General features: G+C 32.6%; 1 protein-coding gene across 5 annotated transcripts in view; it reads left to right on the top strand.

The window, feature by feature from the left end:
• Positions 1-25,429, top strand: part of PDE1A (phosphodiesterase 1A) — a 353,702-nt gene that overhangs the window by 201,610 nt on the left and 126,663 nt on the right. The window lies entirely within an intron of this gene.

Below are 25,429 nucleotides of genomic sequence, written 5' to 3' on the forward strand. Positions count from 1 at the left end.
TTGTGTATAATTGGGAAAAAATATATTTTAAAAAAGAAGAGCTCTATATTTTGAATATATTTGGTTAAAGATGGCTACTAGACATCCAGTTGGAGAAGTCCAAAAAGCAGTAGGAAATGCAAGATTAAAGGTTAGAAGAGAGTTCGGAACAGGATAAATAGATTTGAGAATTACACCATAGAGATGGTTATTAAATCCATGGGAGTTGAGAGATCACCTACTAAGCAGTATATAGAGAGAATAATTTCTATGAGTTCTTTCTGCTATGAAGACCATATATTCTGCCTTCACAATTCTTCTTAAATCATTTAGAACATATGTTCTCTTGGAAAACCACAGTGTCCTTTCCCTCATCATGACATGTTGATTTATTTTTCTTTCTCTTGAAATATTTATCCTGGGATGTCTAAACTTAATTAGATATCCCTTCTATATCTTCTCTGATTTATTTGCTTGGTACCAAGATCTTTGGGTTTTCTTCTGTGATTTTTGATAATTTTAATATTTTTCCCCTTATATTCCCCTATCACTCAGTTTCTGACTCTGAGGTAGTAGATCAAGGGCTGGACTTCAAAGTTGTCTCAACTCAATCTCAAAGGGATTCATTTTTCACCAGACTCAGTTCTGTGCCCAAGTGACTTCTGAGTGGACATAAATTCAATGTTGGTCTCTTTTCCTTCAGATGTGGTGGATCTCTGATCCTCCTGTCCCCCCACACACACACACTTCCTACACATACTCTTCTCTGAAAAGTAATGATGAAGCGCAATACATATGGTGCCTCCCCAGGCAGAGTATTCACACTTCTGCCTCCTCTGCAGAGTTGAGGAGCAGTCTGGAATTCTATGGCTTATTGTCACAGAATATCAAAAGATGTGGGTTGAAGTGGTGGTACCACACAAGTGGGTGGTAGTGGTGCTGAAAGAAACTTTATTAGCCATAAGATAATTGCAGAGTGGATCTAAGTGCACTGTGGGTCCTATAGAATAGTCTTAACTGAATATGAATGTTGATGGGACAGGCGATACCAATGGCATTAGAGTCTACATAATTTATGAGGTGGGTACTTAATTAGAATTCTTGGTGTCTTAGCCCATGGAGATAGATTCAAGTACTTTACCTGTTATGAATAATTTTTTTTGGAAAGTTCTGAAAGGTCATAATGATATAAAACTCCATGCCTCTATCTTTGTTGGTCACTTGACCAATGAGTTATCTTGCAAACCTTTGAACAATTCTAATTATTTTATCAAATACATAAAATCCTTTATTTTGCCTTGGGAATTTTCTTACATGAAAAATAGACTGTTCCCATTTCCAGGATTTCCAATTCTAAAGTCATTTATAATTCAGGTATGTTAGACCATAAAATTTAAATTCATTGGTGCCTCAAGCTCATGATTGTTGCCTTTTTTTTGAAACAATAGCAACAATAATATAGCTAATATTTTTGCAGTAGTTTAAGATTTGCAAAGCTATTTTCACATATTTTCTTATTTTATCCTCACAACAGTATTGTGAAGAAGGTACTATTATTATCTTCATTTTACAAATGTGTTATCTATATAAAATTTGTTTGATGGGCTTATTGGGTTTAGAGAAACAACTTGTGAAGATATATCAGAATTAGTAGAAAGTGACATATTCTTCATTTTTTATTAAATCTACTTTCTTGAGCAAGTATAAAAAATGACCCAGAAATGTGTTCTTTCCCCTTATCCCTCATCTTCAAATAATTCCTTAAAGGTAGAAAGCAAAAGTGAGATGTGAGATTAAAATAAGAAATTACATTTTCCAGTCTTCTCCAGAATTGGCTGTTGGGATGATGGGTAAATCTTTTCTAGTTCTGTTTGAATGAACAATAAATATTTGTTATTAGATCTTTATTAAGTTTAACATTTGACTGTTGAAAATTATTTTGAGGATGAAGTCCCTTGACTTAATGCTATGTAACATCAACCAATGTAAATTAATGTAGGTTTACATACCTAACCCTACCCTCCTTCCCCAACACATACACACACACACACACACACACACACACACACACACACACACACACATTTATTCTTTAGACAAAAAGTTATGGTGAACTGTATTCATAAATATTGTGGGGGTTTTTCTCATCTTGATTTATAAGGGTTATATCTCTAAACAATTCAAACAGCCATATACATAAAAATATCTTCAAATGCATTTCAAAATTACTCCTTTTAGCATGGGGGGCATATTTTAAATATAGTTTTCAAATACACTGTGATGGTAACCATGCCAAAATTATTCTGTGATGGTAACACCAAAACACAATTCTTTTCCTTTGGGGCCACACTAAATTTTCTTTCCTATTCACCTTTCTTTATTCATCTCCCTCTATCTCTTCCAGCATACTATTCTCCTTTCCTTTCTCCCTTCCCCCCAGCAACACACACACACACACACACACACACACACACACACACACACACACACAAACACACACACACCCTAAACTCTTCTTTGAACTTTCAATGGCAAAATGAGGAACTTTAGGCAAGAAAGAGTTTGACTTTTAATTTTATTGCACCAATGCTTTAGATTGTGACCTTCAGGAAGTATGCATAATTGATTATCTCACATCCTTTTAAAGAATCATGAAAATGAAGATTAGAATTATGGATCAAAGGAGCAGCTAGATGGTGCAGTGGATAGAGAATAGGCCCTGGAGTCTGGAGAACCTAAGTTCAGATTTGGCCTCAGACACTTAATTACCTAACTGTGTGATCTTGGGCAAGTCACTTAACCCCACTGCCTTGCAAAAATAATAATAATAATTATTATTATTATTATGAATCAAAGAACAAGAAGAGATTTTAGAGACCCACTAACCCAAAACCCTCTTTTTGTCAGATGAAGAAACTGAGGTCTGGAGATATTAAATGAATTAAACCAAAGTCACAGACCAAATATTAGATCTGGGTCTCAAACCTAAGTCCTTAGATTTCAAATCCACCATGTCTCACAGTATCACACCACCTCTCCTTACATGATTGTTCTTTTCAAGTATTTTAAAGGCTTTCACTCAGAAGAATAAATAGCATATATGTAGCTAGGTGACTCAGTGGATAGTGTGCAAGGCCTGAAGTTTGAAAAATTCATTTTCCTGTATTCAAATCCAGCCTCAGATATTTTCTAACTGTATGCTAGTACTGGTTAGTCCTGGACAAATCAGTTAATCCTGTTTTCCTTATTTTTCTTACCTGCAAAATCAACTGGAGGAGGAAATGGCAGGGATCATTGTCAAGACGATTCTAAACGGGGTCATAATGAATCAAACATATCTGAAACAACTGAACAACAATAACACTGTATCAGTAGGGAAAAGAACTGAAAACTAGCCCTGGATGTTCATTCCCTCTAGAAAACTACATTCCTGCAGGAAGGCTAACTAGGATTATCTATTTATTAATTTAATATTAATTTTTAAAAATCTATTTCCTCTCAAAACAAAATCCTTGTAACAAATATACAAACAAAACAAATTCCTGAATACACCAAGCCCCCAAAAGACATATCTCATTCTATACCCTGAATCTATCAACTTGCTATCAGGAGATAGGGAGGTCATGCTTCATTATCAGTCCTCTTGGATCACCATTAATAATTATTTTGTTCAGACTCCTTAAAGTTTTCAAAATTATTTTTCTTTATGATAATGTTTTTATTATGCAAAATTGTACTCCTTAAGCAGGTCTATTTAAAAACCATTTTAATAATAGTAGTAGGTTATTACCATAAGTGGCTCATTGACTGACTCTGGCCATTCTCTAATGGCAGAGCTCAGGGATGTGCCAGTAAGGACGAGATCCCCCTATACTGTGTAAATCCATATAACCTACAGAAAGCTACAGGGAACTTACATTTTTGGGGTGGGAAAATCTATTTCTATTCTTCTATAAAATGTAGTTTTCTGTAAGTTCTCTCCTACAAAGAGGCTTCTTGAGTAGAACTGAATCAAGATGTATCCATAAATTATATCCATCAGGAATTGCTAATGTAATCAACATGGAGATTAGGACATGGAAAAGCCAATGATGAAGCTATACTCAGTCATCTGCTGCATGTCTGATTGAGGTTTTCACTTTCACTTTTACCATGAGAGTATGTCTGTGCCAGAAACCCCAAAGATGAACAAAGTAAATAGGAATGGCCAGTGGCTGGCATTTTGTGGAAAGGCCCAGTCCTATTCTGGTCTTCTGGACTTTATTCTCACTGCTTTTCTATTCTGTTGTCTATTGTCTTCTCCCATTAATATGTAATCTTGTTTAGGGGAGAGGTCATCTATTTTTTTCTTTCTTTTTAATATTTGTATCCTCAAGTGGTTAGCATGTGCCTGGCACATAAAGATCACTTAAAATTTATTGTTTTTCCTTTCCTTCCTTCCTTCCATCCTTCCTTCCTTCCTTCCTTTCTCCCTTCCTACCTTCCTTCCTTCCTTCCTTTCTCCCTTCCTACCTTCTTTCCTGCCTTCCTTCCTTCCTACCTTCCTTCTTACCTTCCTACCTTCTTACCTTCCTACCTTCCTTTCTTCTTTCCTTTCCTTCCTTCCTTCCTTCCTTCCTTCCTTCCTTCATCCAAACTAACATATTGATGGTTAAACTTATATGATTCTGAATAACAAAAGGTTTCAAGAGCATCATAGATTTTTTTTTAATTTCCTAGATAAGATGTTATGATTGCCTCATTAGACCCAAGGGAATGAAATAGATAAATCCTTGCTCCTTTCTAAGCCTGTGACCCTATAAATAGAAAAAGACAAAATGTTATCTCTTAAAGTTCATAGAAATTTAGAGCTAGGAGAGAACTTGGAGCACTGAGTCTGTTCCCTACTCTCCCTCACACATAAAATTTTTCAAATTAAGAAACTGAGACCCAGAGATTAGATATCCTATCTGAATTCACATAATTAGTAAGTTTTTGAGAAGATATTTCAAGCTAGCTTCTCCTGATTTCAATTTTCTCCTCTATCTCCCTATCCACCATGCCATATTAGTTCAATGTCAAGTCTGAATTTGAATGTTTTATTCCTTATAAAGTTAGAAAGAGACTTAACATAATAAAATAAAAATATTTCTAATAAACAATGTTCATCATTGTTTCAATTCATTATTCAATACTAACCTCTGAGTAGAAATTGTTATTTTCCTCATGAATATATCTAAGATAGTGAATAATTGAGCCAGAAAAAAAGACAGTTTATTTTTATTTAAATTTAAGTTGAAGATTGTTCACTTTTTCAATGTTGTGAGCAAAACAATTTAATTCTTACAATTTTTTCAGAAAATACTCTTGAGAAACATTGTTAATTTTAAACTAGAAAGGCTAGAAAGGGTTGATTTACATATTAAGCAGGAAAGAGCTAGAAATTACTCCAAATCAACATTAAAACAAATAAAAACCAAAAGCCAATGCTAACAATTTTAATTGGGAAAAAAACAAAAATTCATCTTTCGTAAATGTATTTGGAGGAGCAATCCTCTTCAAAGTCTTTGAAGTTGTAACAAGAAAGGTTTCTAATAGGAAACTTTCTGCCTCCACTAAAGGATATTGTCATGATTCCATAATGAATAGAGCTATTTATTTTGTTTTCAAATATAAATGTATGTCTATGTCCAATAATTCTCCAGAGACCATCAATTCCCAAAGATGCATAGTTGTGTTCTAAAACCACATGAACTGAAAAAAAAATCATGCTTTACTTTTTAATTATAATTTAAACATTTATAAAGCCTTATCCTGGGTCTTTGACATAGTCAAAAAAGGCATCTATGCAATATAATTTTAGGGATGAGGAAAAAAAAGTAATTCTCCCTTCCAGTACCATTCTCCACACTGTCCACTAATCTGCACAATGATTCATAAAATTTCATGGAGTTATACTACTTTTTAAGCTGAATAGAATATTTGCCTCCTTTTAAAGTACCTTCCAAGTTTTATTATCATATTTGTATGTATTGCACCAGATCCATGACTGAGCCGAAATATTGATGGAACTATAAAGCAGACATAAAAGCACTGATCTCCCAGGAGAGTGCCGGTTAATGTAACATAGCAAAGATCTGAAAACACACACACACACACACACACACACACACACACACACACACACAAAATCCAAAGATCTATTTTGCCTCTTTGATAATTTTTCCCAGACTCCATACCTGTTTCCATTATGAGAATCTGGCACAGAATTGGACCAAATGACATAACTTTGAATCCTCAGCATTTCAAATGTCCTTGTTTAGTTGTTGTTCAGTCATTTCTGACTTTTCACAATCCCGTTTGGGGTTTTCTTGGCAAAGATATTGGAATGCTTTGCCATTTTGTTCTCCAGTTTATTTTACAGATGAAGAAACTAAAAGCAAATAGGCTAAGTGACCCAGGGTCACATGGCTAATAAGAATCTGAGGCCAGATTTAAACTTACAAAGATGAGTCTTCTTTACTCTAAGCCCGGGCCACTATCCACTGTACCACTTAACTTCTTAAGGCAGGGGTAAATTTTTGCCTTAGTGAACTTTGTTATCCCCTAGTCCAAAGGGTGAAAATCTTGTCTGCTAGGGACCCCTTTGTCAGTCCCAGTAGAAACTTTGTACCACTTCAAGCAATCCAAAGATGATTGTGGATCCCTTCTCAAAATAATGTGTATTTTTTTAAAATTAAATCATGATTAAAGGAAATGCTAGCTTTCAGTTAGAGGTCAGTGAAAATAAAGATTTATTTTGACCTGTTCAAGTTCACAGATCCTCCAAAATCAATCCACAGATGTCTTTAAAATCTGTAGGCTTTTTTGTAGCTGTGAAGCATAAATAAAGTAACAAGTTCTTTAAGCAACTAAAAAGCTTGACAATGTCCTTTCATTTTGTTAAATAAATAGAGAACTACTTAATTTCATTTTCCAAAGAGCTTTTGGTCTCTCCTCTGGATCAAAGGACAGGAATATGAGTAAGACCAATTGTTTGAGAAAGAATCCTTGGACAGAGTAGAAAATACACTAAACTTGAAGAACTCAAACCAGAAGATCTGGTCTAAATTCTGACTCTACCACTTCTTGTCCAAGTAATCTTAGGAAGATTATTTTACTCCTCTGAATCTTAGTTTCTTCATGCTTAAAATGAGATGCAGACTAGGTAGTGTCTAAGATTGAATTTACTTCTGACATGATGATTCAAGATGAAGACCATTTTTCAATTGTATTCTCAGATAGGGTATTTTATTCAGGGTCTTTTCCATTTAAAAAAAATTAGATTTTTAAGGGCATCAATTTGAAGAGATTTGTGCTCAGTTTGATAGCCTAATATAGGCACTCAGGAAGCAGGAAAATTATGATTTTCACCAACTTTATTATTCAGGGTGTGAGGTGTAAGGAATGCTGTACTGAGTGTTCCCCTTCATAGACTGTTCTCACCCTGAAGATAGGGTGTGAATACCACTCTTAGCTGAAGTAACAGTAGAATGTTTTTGGTTTCCATAATCTGTCCATCTGTGGAGCATTCTTAATGGCATATTTCCCTCCTTACCTTAACTAAAAGAATAACAATATGATAGAAACTTACATTTCCATAGCCTTTTAAAGTTTGCTTTGCTTAACTTTTCTCATTTAAATCTTACAATTCAAGGAGGTTAATGGCTTTATTTAGTTGCATTTTAAAAAAATATAAGTAAACTAAGGTCCAGAGCTCATGTGACTCTCATGTACTCATACTGCTAAGTGTTAAATGCAGCATATGAATGTAGTGCTTACTAACTTTCATGTCAGCAATCTGTTTACTAGGTCAAGCTACTTCTCAAAAAAGCAAACAAACAATCAAAAAAAACAACAAAAAACTTTTAAGTCTTTTGAGCAAATCTTCAATTCATTAACTGAATAACAATTTTATACAGATATTCTAGAATTTATATGGTTATATAAGATGACTTTCAAAGAGGGATAGAGGGAAGAATGATGAAGAAATCTATGGTAATTTTTTTAAAAAAATTTAAAATACTCATTAAAAAAAATAAAAGTACCTAGGGAGAACCAGTCAAGGTAATAGAGTAGAGGAAAATAGCACAACTCAGTTCCACAAAGATGGGGGCGGGACCCCCAATAATAAGAACTTACCAGAATGAGTTCTGAGCAATAATTCCAAGGAAAAGTCAAAATAAGTAACTTGTCTAGTCCAGGTAGGAAAACAGAGACAGAAAAAGTTGTTATGAAACTGGGGTTGGGTTCTAAAAAGGAGTTTATAATAGCCTGTGTGACTCAACATGGAGACTGAACTTGAGCTATGCAAGAGAGAAAAAAAAAGAAGTTCTAAATACAATAGGAACGGGCTTGATAAGTCTAAAGGGTTCAAGATCTGCCAACTAGCACCTTTTTTTCTCATTCTTCAGAGATGGATAGCAAGTCTAAGTTGGACTGATGAATAGTACACTTCTCCTTTGCACTTACAAGTGGTAGAGAAGAGCAAAGAGCAGTCATGGGTTGCTTTACTGGCCAAAGAATAGGAACAGAAGCAAGATAGGTTGTATAGCTCTGACAAGAAGAAAAAAAGCAAATAATAAATGGAAAATAAAAGGGAATATAGATTCAGGGAGGATTAGCTGTAAGCAAAACAAATTTTAAGTAAGGGGAGTGAATCTCAAAGAAGATTAAAAGGAAATTGTTTAAATGTGATGAACCTGTTTGGATTCTATGTGAGGGGAAAAAGAAGAGGGATAGGGTAGCAAAGGCAAATGGCATTAAACTTAAAACAATAGTTCTGAGTAAATTCTTTGTTCAATATTTTCTTTTTTGTAATGAATTAAAAAAACAAAAGAAAACAATTCTAAATGAACAGAGTAGAAGAAAATAACTGGAAATAAGAATGGGACAAATTCACTTATAAAATGGAAGAGATAGTAGACTAGATCAAAAAACAGAATTTAAAAATATGTTAATTAAAAGAAACACACTTGAAACCTAAAGATTAAACCAATTAAGATAAGGAAATTGAGCAAAGTCTATTACACTTCAGCTAATTTTTAAACAGAGTAGCAATGATGATAATCCTAGATAAGGCAACATAACAAATAGACTAAATTAAATGAGATGAACACAGAAACCATATTTTGTGGAAATGTATCATAGAAAATGAATAAATCAAAATACCAGATATATAGGGATAATTTGTGAAATGGTTTAACATCTAAATGCTGAAAAGAAAAGTTAAATGAAATATGTAGTGAACAACCTAAATGGATCTCTTTCAGAGCTGGACAGAACTAACCAAAAATAAAGAAGAAAGAAATTAAAGGACTGAAGAGAATTTATATATCATTGAGTTATTGAATGGAAATATGGAACAGTACACAAAGTTCTCAGGTGTCCATAACATTAAAAAGACTATGTCTTAGAAAATAATATCCTTATGAACAAATGCAGAAAAGTAGATATTAAACATCTCTTATGGGCCACAATGAAAGAAAATTACATTCAGTAAAGGACTGCTGAAGAAATTAAAATTAACTGAAAACTAAGTAACTTAATCCCAAAGAATAGGAGGTTCAAGGAATAAAACTTAAAATTAATAAATAATTTCATTAAATATAAGGTTATCAACATACCAAAATTGAAGATGCAAGCAAAGCAATTCTTTGGGTAAAATTTAAATTTCTAAACACTTTCATCCAAAAAGAGAGAAAGAAACAAGTCAGCAAATAAGACAAGCAACTAAAAAAAAGTTCAGAAAACCAATTAACCACCAAAATAGAAAGTCTTAAAGTCAAAGAGATTGTAAACATTGAGAGCAAACACATTAAATTAAATATAAAAAACTGAATCCTAATTTTAAAAGTAAACAATTTACTTGAATAGTTAAAAAATAAATTTCCTATATCAAAAGTGAAAAAAAGTGACAGCAAAATGAAAATGAAATAAAGGAAAATGTTAGAGACCTTTAACAATTAGAAATTTTGTACTTTGTTGGTAAAACTGATAACCTAAATAAAATGGATGAATATTTATAAAATCATAAGATGGTCAGTATAACAAAAAATAAAAGACTTAAATAATAATAAATGATAAACAACTTGAAAATCAAAAAACATTAAGCACAAATGCATCTAGAACTTATGAATTTGAAACAAATTTTATCACACATTAAAAAAATAACTATTAATTCCAATATCACATAAGCTCTTTGAAAAACATAAAAGATCCTATCATATTCTTTCTGTTATAAAAATATGCTTTTCATTCCTAAATCAAAGAGTCAAAAATATAGACCAATTTATTTATAATGAATAATGGTAAAAAAATTAAATATTAGCTAGGAGATTATAACAAAGATTTTAGTTTATAACGTGTTGCATTTACATTAGAAATGCAATTGGTTCTGTTTTAGAAACAAAATAACCATAACAGACTATTAGGATTAAGAACAACAAAATAAGATTATCTCATAGATGTAGAAAAAACTTCTGACAGTATATAATACCTATAAGCATATAAAATATTGAAATGAGACAGAAAGGAAGGATAGTAATTCCAGATTTCCTAATATCTATTAAAGCAGTAATCATCAGCTCATTTGTTACTAGTTGGAATATGAAAAAGTAAATAAATGGAACAGACTAGATAAGGAAAACTCAGAAATAAGTGAACTTGAAATAATTTAACTAAGTATTTATGAATATTTAGACTAGCCTGGAAACATAAATCACCTGCCTCTGGAGTCTGTTTTACCTTCCCTCTGGTAGGAGAGAGAGGAGACTAGACAACTAGGAACTTCTTCCAGACCCTCTGATTGAAGAGGGCATCCAGGAAATTTGCCGCATCATTTTCCATTTGTTCCCCAGAAACTCATCATTCTGCAAGATGAATTCAACTCTTCAACATACATCCTCTGATCATTTCTCAGCTGTAGGGGTTTATCATGCCTCCTCATAGGTATGCCCCCCTCCCCTCCATCTCAACTCTTGGTTTTCAACTTCTACTGATATGTTATCTTTCTCTAGCAGACTGTAATCTCCTGGAAGGCAGGGACTGCCCAAAACTTTTCTTTCTATCCCCAGTGCTTAGCCAAGTGTCTAGTACATAAGTAGGTACTTAATAAATGATTATTGATTTTCGACTCCCTAGAGAGCAACAGAAAGAAATTTCAAAGTGGTTTTTAAAAAAACATGAATTCTATAAGAGGAGAATTTATACATGGATACATGTCAGAATTTATAGCCATTATGCAGATTTTTTAAAAAGATTTACTGGATAGTTTGGGGAGTGGGGAGAATCAATCCACAGTGGAGATTTTATATAAAGAAGAAAAAAAGAATAGATTTATAATACAAAAATACTGAAGTACCCAAAAAAATATTTTGGAAGAGACACAAAAGTCAATGATATTAAGAGAATACATATATATTAAAATTTTAAAAGCAAGCACCAAATATGATAAATAATATTAAATAATTTAAATTTATAATCCAGTCACAAATGAGAACTAAACTTCACATCCTTAAGGATGTTCAGATATATTATGACAAATCAGTCAAATTTTAAAAACAAGCTATAAATACTCATCTCATAATTTATAAAAGTAAACATTCTATACCATTAATGCAGACAAATAGTTCTGTAATACCTCACAGTATTTAAATATTATTTTCTTGAACTCCATTTAATTTACACCAGGAATGTACAGATGGTTTACTATTTTTTTTAGGTCTTTGCAAGGCAAATGGGGTTAAGTGGCTTGCCCAAGGCCACAAAACTAGGTAATTATTAAGGTCTGAGGTCGGATTTGAACTCAGGTACTCCTGACTCCAGCATCAGTGCTCTACCCACTGTGCCACCTAGCCACCCCAAGATGGTTAACTATTAATACAACAATAAATATCATATTAAAAACAGAAATATCTAGATTATATGATCATGTTGATATATGCAAAAAAATCTTTGATTAAAAACAATGCTATTCTAAAAAGGCCCACAATGTATAGGCATAAATCAGACTTTCTGAAAAAAAAAGTAAAAATATGTTATATACAATGATGAAACATTAAATATTTCCCAATAAATATAGAAATAATCAAGAAAAAATTATTTTCCCTATTGTTAACTGATATAGTTCTAGCATTTCTAGTATTAGCAGTAACAAGAAGAAATTAAAGGCAAATAATGGAGAGAAATCATCCTTTTTTGTAATTATTATCATGGTTTATGTAGGAAAAAATTATAAAATTACTGTCAATAAACTAAGGTTAGAGCAGCATTTTAAATGTGGTAAAAAACAAAGCTTAGAAGGCAATAATTTAATTGGAAGTCATTCAAAATAACTGCATAAATGGGATTGGACTTGCCAAACTACATTAGATATTGTATATTTGCAAAAAAATTTTAAATCCTTAGAAAATAATTTTATAGCTACATATATTGTGCCAATAAAATAATAATAGTTCTATTATGGCAGTTAAATACTTAGTGCTATTCCAATCAAACTAATGAAATGAAACATTTCAAAATTAGAAAAAAGTAATTACAAAATTCACTTAGAGAATGAAGGATCTAGGAATAAAACCAATATTCAAGCATAGAAAGGAAGAGAGAATAGCATTTGGAGATACCACAATAAAATAGTAATCATCAGACCCATTTTTTACTGATTTAAACAGGAAAATAGATAAATGGAATGATCTAGATGTTAGAATCAGAAATTATTGAACCAGGGCATCTAGGAGGTGCAGCAGATTTGAAAAATGGCCCTGGAGTCAAGAGGACCTGAGTTCAAATTTGGTCTCAGACACTTAATAATTCCCTAATTGTGTGACATTGGGCAACTCACTTAACCCCATTGCCTTAAGTGAATAAAAAAATTTTTTAAAAAGAAATTATTGAACCCTGGTCAATGTTTCATAAACCTAGAAATATTATTAATCACCTTAGAAAAATGCAGCAGTACACAGAGCACTGGACCTGCAGTCAAGGAGTCTTGAATTCAAATTTAACATCAGATACTTAACAGCTGTTTAACCAAGTCCCTTCACTTCTGTATGTTTCAGTTTTCTCTATTGTAAAACAGTGATATTTAAATAATATAATGTTTGGGAAATGTATAGCACAGTACTTAAAACTCAGGTTAGGTTCAGATTATGCCAATAATCAAAAAGAAAATCTCATTCCAAAAAAGACCGAGAGAGAGAGAGAGAGAGAGAGAGAGAGAAGGAGAAGAAGAAGAAGAAGAAGAAGAAGAAGAAGAAGAAGAGAATAAGAGAGAGACCTAGAATACATATTTTAGACCAAAAGCTATTTCCCAATATAGAAATAGTCAAATATGGGAGGAAAAAGCTCTCAAAATATTTATACATGATTAAAAATCATATGAAGAATTAAATTATTCATTATCAAGAAATGGTAATCAAAGAAACCCAGAGGGATTCATCTCATACCTAACAAATTGACAAAGATCAAAGATAAAGTCATTTTTGGCAGGTTGTAGATAGGCAAACTAAAGGTCTATGTCCTTTTATTCAGATATCACTAATAGGTATATTCAGCATAGGTAAATGATAAAAAGAAAGAGTTTATATGCAACAAAATATTTATAGCAAGGCTTTTTGTGCTTTCAAAGAATTGGAAACAAAGTATAGACCTGTTTATTAAGGAATGGTTAAACAAGGAGTGTGGTTTGAATTTAATGAAATATTAAGGAATATAAGAAATGATCAATGTGATCAATAAACAGAAGCATGGGGGGAAAAACCTATAAATTGATTTAAAATCAAGTAAACAGTGATTCCAACAATGTAAATGTAAAAAAAAGTCCAAACAGAATGCTGTGAAATTACAATAACCAAGTTTGCTTCCAAAAGAAGAGATATGAGAACATTATCTCTTCTTCTTGACAAAGATGGGAAACTATGGATATGTCATGAATATGTCATGAATATAAAAATCAGATTTTTCTTGAGAAATTGTTTAGTTTTGTTGAGCATTTCCCCCTGTTTTTCTTTAGGATAAGATGATTAGGAGAATGGAAAATGTAATGTGGAAAGAAAACAAAAGGTGCCAATAAAAATGATTTTTAAAAGGACAGCAAAAGATAAATGTCAATGGTGTTGGGGAAAAATACTAAAGTACAGTTACAGAGGCAGAGAGAAGGTGGCTAGTTTGGATACAACCTAGGAATAGGAATTCTTAAGAATGGAGTGGGTGGGTGGGGAGTGGGGATGGGAGGGAACGGGAGTGTGATATGGTAGAACTGTACCTATTATTCACCTTGATATTCATTTTAAATACTGAAATATCAACTCTATTATAATGCTTGCTTTTTTTCCTTTTAATTTAAAGCAATGGGGTTAAATAACTTGCCCAAAGTCACACAGCTAGGTAATTTTTAAGTGTCTGAGACTAGATTTGAACTCAGATTCTCCTGACTTCAGGGCCAGTGCTCTATCTACTGTGTCATCTAGCTGCCTCAAAATTAAATTTGAACTCAGGTTTCCCTGATTTCAGATTCAGTGATTATTCACTAAGCAACCAGTGGATTCAATCTTGCCACATTAGATGGAAATCTTGAATAGAAGAAAGTTAGTTTTCTTTTTCCATGTCCAATATTTTGGTAGGTGATCACTGAGAAGATAGTAGATAAAATTGTGGGTTCTGGCTCCATGGGAATAAATTGATGTACATTACAGGCAAAAATGTTTTCCTTAACATATATTTGCTAAAGACAAAATCCCATGACCTCTTCTTCACTGACCTCTGATCTTCTCCACCTCCCTGCCTCTACAAACCTTTCAGCTCCAACATGATCCCTTTGAGAGTTTAGTCATTTGATTTCAAGGAAAAAATTATGCATGTAAATAGTTTCCAGAGATCAGCTGATCCTGGCTGTTTGGATGAGTTGATTGAATTGTGGTCAATTTTCACAGTTTCCTTCAGTCCCTGACATGTATCCTCTTCTATTTAATGGAAGTCTTATTTAAATTCATCCCAAAAACTTCTTTGTCAGTGACTGGAAGTAAGCAGCAGTTGATAATGCATCTCGACCAATCTTTTATAAAGTTTTAATCCTTAGTTTTTATGTGTGGTATCTATATTCTAAGACAGAAAAAAGGCTCTGCTAGTTTTCCCCCCATTTAACTTGGTTTCTTACACAAAGGTTATATGACTTGATATTAGAGAAGTTTGAATAATTTCTTTCAATTTAGTTACCTGTTCAAGAAGAAATGATTAAGGTATTAAATATTTTAAATGAAAAAGTAATAATTAGTGCATTTCATATTTTATTTTACCTTCATGGTTTTTTGTACACAAATTACAAGGAAATTTAATTTGTAGAAAAGCAAAAAGCAACTTCAAAATGTATATCTAATTTAAAAAATATTTTTGATAGTTTTTCATATCCCCTATAATTTCTCAATCTATTTCCCTTCCCTTCTCCCAGAGGCTTTCCTTTATAGTAAAGAGGGGGAAAAGTTTAGCAAAAATAACTAAATTACCAAAATATGTCTGATGTACATGTAGTTTTACAATCGCAGTTCTTAAGTTTGACAAAAAATTGGTGGTGTCTCATCCTATCTCTTTGGGGGGGGTCTAAAATTCCATATCATTCAGTTTAGAATGTTTTACTTATTTCTTTCCACTTTTATTGTGGTAGTCACTATTTATAGTGTTTTCTTGTCTCCATTTATTTCACTTTGCATGTTTTCCATGTATATCTGTATTCATTATATTATTTGCCTCTGGTAGTTCAATAGTCTTCCATGACATACAAGCTTCAGAAATTGTTTAGTCATTTCCCACCTTACAGGCTTCTAGTTTGTTTCATTTCTTTGTTATCTCAAAAAGTAATATTTTGTGTATATGCATAGATTTCATATTGATATAATTAACACAGTATCTGTAGGTGCTTAAAAATGTTTATTGAATTGTATTGTGTAAATATACAGATGATTCCACATTCCTCAGTTGTTTTGTTTATTTGCTTGTTTTAGAAGGGGGTAAGGACAGAACCTAGTTCAGATCTCTTCTTTCATTTGGGGGGAAGAATTTCCAATGTGGAAAATCCTCCACCAATACAAACGTCTATTTCATGTTACTTCATCTTACAGAATTTCCAGAAAGAGTAGGATGTTAAAGTGACTTGTCCAAGGTAGAACAGCCTTAACAATGATGAGCACATTCCCATTTAAGAGGCAATACTTAAACCCAGATCTTCCAGATTAGAAGGCTGACTGCTCTATTGCATCTTAACATTGTTTAAACTATTTTAATCATTCCAAAGAATATTTGTGATTATTATTTTAGGATGCCTGGGTTGTAATCAAACACTAACTGCCTGCGTTAAGCAAAAGCAATAACTGTAATAATAAAAGTAATAAGAGAGGAGAAATATATAGACAAAAGGGATGGAAGATGATGAGAGGGAATCATGTACTTAGATACTATATAGTACTGCTATATTTTTATTGTTATGTTAAATTTTTTTTCAATTTTATCTGTATCTCAATTAAAAGGAAAAAGTACTGAATTTGATGTTTTAAAATTTCTATCATTACATAACCTTGGACAAATGACAACCTTTCAGTCTCAGTTTCCCCATCTGTAAAATAAGAATCATACAATTTGCCCTATCTTTATAGAACTATTGTGTCTATCAGGATGGACCAGATCTCCCTTAGAATATGTTTGATTCTTGCTGCTGACTCCAAAAGAATAATTTTCTTTTTTTGGTTCATTGCCCTCACCTCAGCTATAGAATATGGAATATTAAATCCATCGGAGATATCAGAGGTGATATGGTGCCTCATGACCAAATCATGTCCGCAGAAAGATTGCTTGAAAATCTTTTCCAAGAGGGGAACTCACTGTTATAGTGCCCTAACACAAGGCAACTTGTTCCTTTTGGAGACAGTACTAATTAAGATTTTTTTCTTTGTGTTCAATTATATTCTGTCTCTCTACTAAATTGGACACATTTATGCTGGAATAAAGGTCTTTCCCTCATTAGAAGTTTAACCTAGCACACATTATTTGTCAGAAAGCACTGAGTTCCACTGCTGCACTTTCAAAGTATTTTAATAACTTTCTCAAATGTTTCAGAAGATGAAATGGGTTGGAAACCATTTTTCAATCTAATGTGCTTCCTTCAGTTTTTTAAGCTATTAAAATAATTATGCCTATTCAACATAGTTTAGAATTAGTAAAGGAAGCCTTTGGCTAAAGTGGTTCTCCAAGAGTCTGTGTCAATCCACCTCTATTTCAAGACACCTTTCTTCATATCCCTGCCCCCCACCTTGATCACTAATGCATAAAAAGCACTATAAATTAACTGCCACGCACATAGCAAAGTTGAGGGATGACAGATCAAGATGCCAAAAATATCTCCCATATTCTAAAATTAGAATCAGCAAGGGCATTTAGTTTGTTTTCAGTGGAATGAGAGGGAGTCCCTTGAGGTCAGAAACATTTCATTTTAGTTTTTGTATTGAAAATATCCAACCAAGTTCTTGGATTATGTTAGTTACTTAATAGAGTTCATTTAAGCTAGATGGTGCACTGGATTCTGAATTCAAATCCAGACTCAGACACTAATCAGCTGTGTGAGCCTGGAAAATCACAATCTCTGCTGGCCTCAATTTCCTCAGCTATAAAATAAGGATCATAAGATTACCCATTTCCTAGTGTTAGTATGAGGAAATGTTTATAAATGTGATACTATTTTTTTTACATTTTTTTTGCAAGGCAAACGGGGTAAAGTGGCTTGCCCAAGGCCACACAACTAGGTTATTATTATTAAGTGTCTGAGACCAGATTTGAACCCAGGTACTCCTGACTCCAGGGCTGGTGCTTTATCTACTATGCCACCTAGCCGCCCCTACAATGTGACACTATTTATAATGCTCTTAGCATACCTCCTAATATGCCAAGTATGGCACACTATCCCTTATTCTATTGTATTGAACAGAAGAAATAAAACATTAAAAACATTCTCAGTAAAGATTACCTGAATGAATGAATTCCCATTTTCCTCCTTCCCAGAAAAATCTAGCAATGACTTAGTGCTCCCTTCCCCTCAAAGTTCCTATCTACAAAGTAGGGAAGACTGAGAAAAGTCTTGGAAACACGGAACACTTGGCATTCATAGTTCTTGGGGAGGTCTCTACTTCACCCCCAACAGCTGCATCTTTTCACAGCTTTTCCTTGTCCCTGGCAAAACTTGGCAGCTTCCCTGGCTTTGCTGATTTATTTAATTCAACTGGCAGACTGATCGTCTGATCCATTCACAACTCTGTTATTGGGCAACTCCTTAACAAGGAACTTATTCTTCAGGTAGCAAGGCAGCAGTGTTTAGAATATTTCACTTGGAGCCTTGAGTTCAAATCTGACCTCCCACATGCTGTGTGACCCTGAGCAAATCAGTTAACCACTGACTGCCTCAGTTTACTTAGCTAGAAGGATAAGCAACTTCCCAAAGTTCTTGTGAAAATTAGATAATATCATGTTTGTAAACCATTTGGCACATCAAAGGAATACTTGTACCTTTTCCCTCTTCTTCCTCCTTTGTTTCTAATGTGTTCTCTTGGCTTCTAATTAATTCTTCATTACAGTAACATTCCTTCACTGATGGCAAAGCATCCTATTGAAATTCAAAAGTTCTCTCTGCACCCAGGTATAAAACTATTGGGTTCTGATGCCTCAGAGGAAATGTAGCCCCCAAAGTCTGTGTGAGGACAGTCATATACTTATCATGTAGCCCACCAGGAAGTATTTCCTCTCATTTCTTCCCTACTGAGAAATTTTACTGATAAATTTTCTGGATAATGATATAATTTTAATGGGTCTTAGATTTTATCCATTTTCATCGCCCTTTGTTGTTTATGATGTTAAGTTTTTTAGGTACACAAACTGGTACATAATAAGCAACAAAATGATTTTTTTCATTCACTTGTTCTCAAGCCCTTATGGAATTCATGGTTTAAATTTAACACTTTAGTCTAAACCTTTTTTTTGCTAAACTTCTTTCCCTACATTATTATGAATTAGAGAATGCTTTCCCTGGTAATTTATGATGACGCCAATGTTAGTGTACTTCCCACACTATCAATGTGTGAACAAATTAATGCTATGTTGAAAAACACTCAAGAGGAGTTTCCTCTATCAGTGAAGTCACAGGTCTAATAAGAAATGTAGAGAAGAGGAGAGGGCAAGAGAAGAGATGAAAAGATTCAAAAACTCCTATCTCCAACTTTATCCTATCATCAAAATATATAAATATATAGTCTTTTAGTTAAAAACAAACTTATGTTTTGTACCAGGAAGGGAAAGGAAGTGATCAGTCTTAAACTCTGAACCTGGACTCAAGTTACTAGACACTGACCTTTCCTTCCATTGACCTATTCTGTGCCAAGAAGATTCTGAAAAGACATCAAAAGCACACACTAGATTCTTTGCAAACAAAGAAAATCAAAATGAATCAAAACAGAAGACAAGTGAAAAGTGACTTAAAAAAGACTTAAAATATTCAGAGGTCACAAATGAAACTTCTCAAGAAACATCTTAAAATTACTGACTAAAATATTTAAGGATTTGAAGCAACATTTGTTGATGGTAAGAAAAAACAAAGAACCAATAACAGAAGAATTTGAAGAAGTTTTTTAAATCAGAGAAGGAATTCAAGTTAGAAATAGTTGATAATCTAAAAAGTAAATCAGATTGAAATCAACAAGAAAATTATTAATTTAGACACTGATGGAAAAACCATAAAAAAATCAATAAACACAATCACAAAAAATATTTCTTCATCAGAAAACAAAATTGTATAAAATATAAAGCAAATGGAAATAGAGACTTAGGGAAGAAATTACAGAATTAGCCAAAGATCTGGAAAACACAGATTTAATAGCCTGAACTTAATGATAAAAAAAATCCTTAGAGATATTATTATAGCAGATAACTTACAAAAGCATAAAACATTCTGAACATGCCATTCTTGGAAATTAGTCTTTTAAAAGTTCAAGAATTTGAAGAAAATTAGAAGTGAAATTCAAAGGAAAAGAATCCCTAGAATCTTCCAAAAGATTAATATCTCAATATGCCCAAATACATTTTAATTTCCAACATAACAATAGGGAAACAAAGCAAAATCAAACTTTCAGAAGAAATAGAGATCATTTGCTAAGGGTGAATGGTCAGAATAACAGGGGACTTTTCTAAAAGGATAAAAGAAGAGTAAAGAAATTGGAATACAAATAGACAATTATGAAATATGAATTATAAATCCAGGATTAACTACCAGAAAATTTCAGTATGTTCCTTCAAGGGAAGAGTTTGTAATTTGATTAACTCAGAGTTTAAAAAGTAGACATATTCACTTCAAAGTAGTCTTTTTAACACTCCCCCCAATAAATATTTTACACAGTTCATACTCTTCCAATCAAAATAAATCAGTTGCTAATAAAATAATTACTCTCTTATTATTACATTAACTAAAGCATTATTATAATAACTTTTAGAAGAAAAACCGAATAGAAAAAGAACAAGAGGAATTTAATGAGGACAAAGTTAAGCAGAACAAAGTTAAGAATGAACCCTCAGTGAAACTTCTATAATTGATAAAAGGAAAGTCCAAGTTAAGGAAACTTATATAGTTATTAATTTTATGGTAGTATATAAAATCAACCAAACAATCACCTCCTCCCAAATAAAATACAAGATACTCTAATCCCTGATACTTTCATTATATGACAATATCTCAACTGGATCATAAATCAATCACAAGCAATATATGAAGTTCAGATAAACTATTGTATGAAATAATTCTATTGGTTAAGGAAACTAAATCCTACCCTGTGGGAACTGAATAAAAGAGTAAACAAATCTGAAACCCAGTGTCTGAGGGACAGTTTCATCCAAGTCCTTAACAAGGAATAAATTGGGAAGAGGTGGAGAGGACAGAGTATCTGTCATCTCACCCAACTACCTAACCAAAGGATGACATAGTGAATTTCAAAAGTTCAGAAGATTTGAGTCCCCCCATGGAAATCCTAACAGTTTTCCTGAAAGAGCAGTATTTGATTACACCATCCACAATGGTAGTTTTGGATTAACAATTTAAAGGAAACTTCAGGACTCTGCAAGATCAGAAGAAAACTACACTATGCTTAAGGGGATTTCATGAAGATCACATTACAGCCTAGGAGCTATGAATTACCCCCTCTGTCACACTTGCTTTTGTGGCTAGTGAAAGATAAAATGATTAATAAGAAAAAGTCTGAACTTCCAATAATATCAATTTATTAAGCAAAGTATTCCAATAACCTAACAAATGAGGAACAGGCTCCTTCCTTGGCTTAGGGCTCGATGCCAAATACAAGGGAGACAGAATTTTATACATTCAAAGCAATCAAATAAGACAAATTAATTAAAAGAAAACAATTAAAACAGATACATCAGTTAATCTGATTTCTAATTGACAGAAAGATTAGGTATTTTTTTTTTAAGTTAGAAGGGGGGAGAGTGAATAGATAGAATTACCTGAAATCAGAAAAGAGGTGTCGCACTCCCTTACATTTGTAAGGGATGGATTTCCATGAGCAGTCAAAGGAGCATGGAAACAATAATTAATCAGTGTGTGTAGGCAGTTTTTAGATATGAAATATAGGTTATTTGATATATACATTTTTGACACAATTCTTGGCATCAGTCTTTGGGTTTGACTGGATTTCTTATTAACATAACTTTAGATAAGGTCTCCAAATAGTAGGTAAAGGTGGTCCAAACTCTCAGATACATAAAGCTAGATTCAAATAATACATAAGGTTTTCCTCACAAAACAGAAGCTGGACTAAACCCAAAATTGAATAGAAATGAAACTAAACCATGTCCAGAATTGAATCACAAAACCGAATTAGAGTAATTTATCCAATTCCCACAATCACTTGCTGTCCTAATCCCCTCAATTCCTTCACTCTCTAAACTTGAACTCATTTTCCCCTTGACTCTATATGTAGTTGTGGGAGAATATCTCTCCAGTAGGTGGGAAAAGGTTATTTTTTTGTACTAATGTGGGAGAAATATCTCCATTTTGAGTCATGTGGTAAATAACTGCTGCCAAAATTGATCCATCACAATGAAGAAATTATAGAGATAAAAACATATATTTTACTATATTTAAGCACAAATTAAGACCTCAGAGGGGAACAAAACAAACCTGAATGAATATTAGGATTTAACAAGATCTTTTATAGTCAAAATAACATCACAGTGACAGTGAAGTAATTATTTTACATATTGTGACCTTGAACATTCCTCTTAGGGAATTAAAGTTAAAAGATAGATTTATAAACCCATGGTTCCTTCAATGTCATACAAGTTGAAGAAACTTAATTATTCAGAATCATATTCTCATATATTCCATGAGGAAATAAATTTAATTAAATATACTTCATAAGTAAACAAAGTCAGTTTATGGATTAAACATTAAATTTGTAAAATCGTACATTTGGAAGACTGCAAAGCTACATTATAAAATCACAATGGGCTAATTAAGACAAAGGCATTTACCTATTATGAAAATGTGCTATTGGGAAAATTTTTTCCACCAATAAAATATTTTTGAAAGATTTTGAGGATGCTTTATCTTCTTTTGTTTTCTTATCTCTTTTGATTTCTTATCTCGGGAATGTCTAGTCATTTTGTCAGGTTTTTGTTAATTAGGTTTCTATTAAGTTAACCAAAAATTGCAGGATTAATTCCCTAAACCTGAACAACAACTAATAAAAGAAAAAAATCAAAAATTAACCATTACAGTATCAATGTTTTTACTATGCTACCTTTATAAATACCCATTTCTAATCATCTGATTAGCCAGTATATCAACTGCTATTCAAAAGGGGGCAATATACCAATTAAAATTTATGAGAAATATATTTAAAAAGGTAAAACCTTATGATTATGCCAAGAATTCTGAGGGGAATAGGAGTAGTCAGCACCACTCAGAGAACCTAACCCGCTGGTCAAAGCGATGGGAAGAGTGAGCCTAGTACGTATACTACATTACTATGGTAGGAACTTTGATTACGGTGGTTTTGTTAGGTTTGAGTTAATGCCAAAACAATAAAGATAAGAATGTATATATTTACCTCCTATGTAAATAGACAATTCCAGTCCAACGAAAAAGAGTCATATAATAAGTTAAAAAGCAAATCAAGTTTTATATGGCTTATAAGAAATACAGTTAATCTAGAAGGATGTAAATAATTTGAAAAATAAAATGTAGTCTAAAATTTACTTCATCAAATTTTCATCATCAAATTATGAAAAGCCTAATAGTGATATCAGATAAAGATAAATTCAAAACAGAAAGAATTTAAAATTTTTTAAGTAAACATTATTGTGCTTAGAAAGGTTTTCTAAAAATGGCATATATATAAAGGTTTTCAAATTGATATAGATATTTAATAATTCTGAAGCAAATTTCATAAAAGGAAAAACTTAGTAAATTATTTTTTCTGAAAAAAACAATAATATAAACTATTCTTCATTACCAGGATTACAACTCTGGCAATAGAAAAAAAACTGAAGAACTTAATAGAGGAATTGAGGGAGAGAGAAAGAAAAAAGTATTAAGCATTCATATTTCTCCTACTATTTGCAAGGCCCTGTTGATTCATATTCATTTTTTTTTAGTTTTCATTTATTTAAGACAATGGAGTTAAGAGTGACTTGCCCAAGGTCACACAGCTAGGTAATTATTAAGGCCAGATTTGAGTGATGATGATGATGATGATGATGATGATGATGATGATGATGATGATGATGATGACCAATTATTGAGGTCAGATTTGAACTTAGGTCCTCCTGATTCCAGGGCCAGTGCCCTATCCACTGCACCACCTAGCTGCCCCAGATTCATATAAATTATTACAAATATGTTTGTAAACAAATACAGCAGTATTTTATGAAGCATAACTGATTTTACCTTTTGACTAAGCAATTACATTGCTAGGGCTTTTAGCTGAATATGTCAAAAAAAGGAGAAGGAAAAAGGAACTACCTATTAAAATATATTCATACTCGCTTGATCTATGAATAGGAAAAAGCTGGAGACTGTTTATATATATATATGTTCAGTGGTCAGAGAATAACTGAATTATGACATTTTCACATAACACATAAAATAATGAAAAAGAATTATACAAAGTGATGCAAGGCAATAAAAGCAGATTCAAAACCATATATTAATAAAGAAAACATGAAAAACAGAAATTAAAAGTGACAAAATTTCTGACAGGCTTGGCTATGTCTTTGGTTGATTCATTTGATTCTACTCTTAAATATTCATAAGATTTTAATCATTATTTTTCATTATTTGATTAATCTGTTGATGAGGGTCAAATTTATATTTTTAAATTAGTTCAATTCATTCATTAATGTAACTGCTTCATAAAATAATGACATTTTTATTAGGCAAAGTGCTTGCTAATAATGCAGGATCTTTACATGATTTGATCTGATTAATTCAGAATAAGTAAGGCTTCAATTGAAGAATGTCTAAATAAATTGTGGCTTATGAACATAATGGAATATTTCAACACCTAAGGAACCATGAAGGATAGCTGGGTAGTTTAGTGGATAGAACAGCTGGCCTTGAATCAGGAAGACTCATCTTCCTGACTTCAAAAATGGTCTCTGACACTAGATGTGTAATCCTAGGCAAGTCACTTCACCCCGTTTGGCTCCATTTCCTCATCTATTAAAAAAAATTGAGCTGGAATAGGAAGTGAAAAACCACTTCAGCATCTTTGTCAAGAAAACCCAAAATAGGGTCATGAAGAGTCAGATACGACTTAAAACAACCAAATGAAGAAATGGACATAATGAATACAAAGATGCTTACCAAGACATAAGAACTGATAGAAAATGAAGTAAGCAAAATCAGGAAGACAGACCCAATCATTACAACAATGTAAATAGGGGAAAAAAAACAATAACACAATCAATACTGGATGTTTTGAATTTACAATGACAGTTCCTGATCCTAAAGAAGGGATAAGAGAATTCACCTCTCTCTTTTCTTTGCAGAGATGAAGAATCATGGACTTGATTAATCTATTGGTCACTTTTACAAAGCTTTTTTCTTTCTCTTTTTTTTACTCTTTACTAAAGGATGACTTTCTGAGGAGTGAAGGAAGGCGATATTGGGGATTATAAAAATGTGTGTGTGTGTGTGTGTGTGTGTGTGTGTGTGTGTGTGTGTGGTAATAATTGGGCATGGCTGAAGATTTAAACCCGAATTTAGAATTTAGACCCTATTTTTCCAGCAACTGGTTGTCTTCATAGGATGGAGCATGGAATTTATCAAACTCAAGTTTAAGCATCTCCCACGAAGGCCTTAACAAGTCACCTTTAAAATTATAGTCTTTATGCT

Source organism: Macrotis lagotis, chromosome 1, assembly GCF_037893015.1.
Source record: "Macrotis lagotis isolate mMagLag1 chromosome 1, bilby.v1.9.chrom.fasta, whole genome shotgun sequence".
NCBI classification, from domain to species: domain Eukaryota; kingdom Metazoa; phylum Chordata; class Mammalia; order Peramelemorphia; family Peramelidae; genus Macrotis; species Macrotis lagotis.